The sequence below is a fragment of the Limulus polyphemus genome, unplaced genomic scaffold (assembly GCF_000517525.1).
Source record: "Limulus polyphemus unplaced genomic scaffold, Limulus_polyphemus-2.1.2 Scaffold1302, whole genome shotgun sequence".
Lineage (NCBI taxonomy): Eukaryota > Metazoa > Arthropoda > Merostomata > Xiphosura > Limulidae > Limulus > Limulus polyphemus.
This window is the reverse complement of record NW_013666912.1, coordinates 70,492-74,962: the sequence shown is the minus strand read 5'-3', so window position 1 is coordinate 74,962 and position 4,471 is coordinate 70,492.

Below are 4,471 nucleotides of genomic sequence, written 5' to 3'. Positions count from 1 at the left end.
TTATACCCAAGAATTTTTTATTGTGTGTTTATGAGAAAAAGATCAATCAAACAACTGTATTATACAATGCCTTGCAAAAGTTTTCATCCCCTTCAAAGTTTTCACATTTTGTTACTGTCTGAGTTTGCAATCATGAAACTTTTGAATGGGGCTTTATATTTAGAATCTACACAATATACTCCAAGCTGAGAAAGCTAAAAAAGCACAGATATTATGTAGATAATTTATATTTTCAAAGAAAATTAGAATATTCTCAATTGCATAAGTATTCAACCCCTTGCTACGGCAGTCCTAAATCAGTTCAGGTGAAAAAGATTAGTTTGAAAAGTTACGAATTAGTTTAATGGTCCCTATCTGTGTGTAATCAAAGTGGTTTAACTTGACTTCAGAGTAAATACATCTGTTCAAGCAACAACTCAAATAGTGATACGAAAAACCAACCATGAAGACCAAGGAGCTTTCCAAACAAGTCAGGAATAAAGTGGTAGAGAAGCACAGATCAGAAGAAGGTTACCAGAATAGTTCAAAGTCACTGATTATCCCTTTGAGTACCGTGAAATCCATCATTAAGAATGTGCTTCATACCACCCAGTTACTACTCATATCAGGCTGCCATTCCAAACTAAGCAGCCGGGAAAGCATAATACAGGTTAGGGATGCCACTGTGAAGCCAACGGTGACCTTGAAAGATTTGCAAAGTTTAATGTCTGAGATGGGATTCAGTGTTCATACATCGACAATATCCTGTTCCATACACAAAGTTGGCTTGTATGAGCGAGTGGCAAGAAATAAACCATTACTGAAAAATAATTATCTAACATCTAGCACAGAGTTTGCGACAAAGCATATAAATGATGCTGCACGGTGGTGGTGGCAGCATCATGTTATGGGGATGCTTCTTATCAGCAGGCACTGGGAAGCTTGTTAGGATTGAGGGAAGATGGATGGTGCAACGTACAGGCGAATCCTAGAAGAAAACATGCTTGAGTCAGCCAAGAATCTAAAACTGGGTCGAAAATTTATATTTCAGCAGGACAATGACCCGAAGCACAAGGCCAAAGCCACACTGGAATGGTTTCAAAAGAAGAAAGTGAATGTCCTGGCATGTCACAGTCAAAGTCCTGATTTGAATTCAATGGAAAATTTATGGCGAGACTTCAAGATTATAGTCCATCAACGATCCCCAATGAACTTGTCAGAATTGGAACAATTTTGCCAGGAAGAATGGGTAAAAATTACACCATCCCATTTTGTAAAACTGGTAGAGATTTATCCGAAAAGTCTCACGGTAATAACTATTGCTAAAGGTGCTTCCACAAAGTCTGACTTAGGGGCCTGAATACTTATGCAATCAGCAATTTCAATTTATATATTTTCTTTGCAGGTTTTGCTGACATTCAACCTCGCTCACATATAACAGTGTTAAGTTTGATCATTAGAGGTTTGAATAAAAACAAATTAATTAAAGAAATTGTTTACATTGTTTGTATTTCATCAAAATGTGACATTATTGGTAGGAGGTGAATACTTTTGCAAGGCACTCTATATATAAAGTAGACATATCTCATTAGGCTGACACATAAATTATAAAGAAATATAATATATACATAACCACTAGATTTTTAATGCTACAGAAACGTTTAATCACTAGAAAAAGATATTAACTCTTAGTAACAATTCCAAATACCGTATTTGCCATGTGTAAGACGACCCTGGATTTTTGGAGCAAATTAAGTGTATTTCTTTAGGGTTCGGTGTATAGGACGACCTCTATTGTCAAGCAAGTCTAAGATGTTAATTTGTAAAGAAATTCTTAGAAGTTATTATTAAACTGTGCTAACCTACACTATGGGATAATCAATACATTCACAAATGCGTTTTTTATTATCTTCAAACGCTACATACAGTTCAATGCGACATAACTTACGTCACAAACATGTAATAAACAACTTTACAAAGTTTCACAATTGAACTCATTTTCTATTACAAAAAAAGCACACAAAACCTTAAGATATAGTGATCTACTATAAAAAAATGTTTGCAAAATTAGTGTACGTTACAGAAACTAACTTTTTTAATGTAATATTAGCAATATTTTTGTATGACGGATGAGATCGATACATTTCAAATCAAAAATGTCTTCATTAATTGTAACTAGCATGTGAGATAAATAACTTCTAGTTATGAAGAATCGAGACAAATGATACAATTACAAATATGTTATTGTAAAGCAGTAGGTGACATGATACCAACGCACTTACTTTAAAAAAAGCAAATAAAAGTTGTTTTCGTTAAATATGCTATTAACCGGAGAGTTCTTAACCTGTGTATAAGACGAGGGGTAAAATCGGGCATTGTTTGAAGAGTGAAAAGTATCATCTTATAGACCGAGAAATACGGTAAGAAGTACTAACGACTACTTACTACGTTCAGTAAAAAAAGTAACTCCCAGCCGCTACTCCAAAGAAGAAGCTGTAATACCTTGCTACTACTCTGAGAAGTAGCAGTAACACCCAACCACTAAGCTGTAGAAACGCACTAACTACCAATCACGAGTCCAAAAAGGAAGCAGTAGCTCACAGTGTCTTCTGCAAAGAAGTAATAGTATCTCCCAGTTACAAATCTGAAGAAGAAACAGTAATTTTTGGTCATTATTCGGTCAATAAACTAATAAGAGAACTTGTGATAACTTTGTATTTAAGCGGGAATATGGTCATTGTTATAGCTGATGACTTACCATTTGTAGCATTTAATTGGTAGTATTTACCTCGGAATCCTATAGATTTTTGAAACATCTCATATTCTATTTCACAAGTGATCATAAACTGATAAACACGTTTCATTATTAGTTGAAACAAAATTGATGGTTAGGGTGCTCGACAACCCCTTAGTATGCGTGCAAAGTTTCTGGTCTCTAGGCTTTTTCTTCTTGAAGTTATGGTGGTCACACACACACACAGACATAAGGCTCTTTTATTACTATAGAACATTATGTTATGACTTATATATTTTCGCTAGTTGTTAGGATCTGGCCCGGAAGGGCCAGGTGGTTAGGGCACTCGACTCGCAATCTGCGGGTCGCGGGTTCGAATCCCCGACCCACCAACCATGCTCGCCCTTTCAGCCGTAGGAGCGTTATAATGTGATGGTCAATCCCACTATTCGTTGGTAAAAGAGTAGCCCAACAGTTGGCGGTGGGTGGTGATGACTAGCTTCCTTTTTAGTCTTACACTGCTAAATTAGGGAAGGCTAGCGCAGATAGCCCTCGTGTAGCTTTTCGCGAAATTCAAAACTAACTAACAATCTTAGGACCTAACTCTAGAGGAAATAACAAACAAAATAACAGTGGCAGTCACAAACATATTTTACAAATTTCTGGAAAAATACAATAACCCCCAAAACCAAAAGGATTCCATCACACTAATCATGAAAATAGCGCTAGAACAACTACTACCAATATTACCACACATAGCACAATTACTCTTACTACCACAAATATTACAGAACACAAATACCAAGCAAACATAAGAATACACACATATACAACTTGACAACATAAAACGGACATGACCCTGAAAAGGAAAGTTATAATAAAATTCAAAAAATCAAACCAGCTAACCCAAACCCAAGAAGATAATATAATATAATAACAGTACAGTAGGGAGGAAGAGGTCTACTAGAACCTGACCCTCCCAGGTCGCAAAAGACCTAAATCCCGATCCAGAGAGAGAGAGATCTAAATCTATTTATTACTTCCAGCTGCTCATTCCTTGTGTGTTGTAAAGCAACAGAGAATAGATAATGTTGAATTAGTTGTGTTAGACACAGATCATACTAATTTATGTTTCTTTTTGTGATTTATAACTTGGTTATTTTAATTAGAATATCAATATGTGTACCATTTAATGTATGATTTTGCTAATAATTTTATTTTTCATTTATAATTTCTTATCTTCATAAATATTACTTTTTGTTGTGATATCTGTACCGTTTTGTTTTCTGACTGTGGTTAACAATTAACATATATCACAGTAATTTATCTCTGATGTTAAGCTCTTCTAAAGCTACCCTGTCAGAGTAGCAAACGGGCTTTCGTTGGTCGTAAGACGTTGTTAGAGAGGATTATATTAAATTTTGCGAATACTAATATCAAGTTTTTTGAGGAACAGGAAAACGGTGTTAATACATGAACAAACCACTAGTGTTTAGGCGTTCATTAAATTATTGTTACGTCTCCGTTTGTTAATTAATTTTCCGTAACTTCGTTCCGACGAAACTTTAACGACACAAGTCTTTACTTAATAAAACTGGTTTATTCTTTCCGAATACAACTTTACCGATACACTCAACTTCAACAATCGCGCTAAACAAACGCTGTAACGTCTCTCGTGCTCTCTGACTGCAGTTCAATTACTCACTGTCTATACACACATTACCGCGTCACGTTGTCCCCCTCTTATATATATACCCG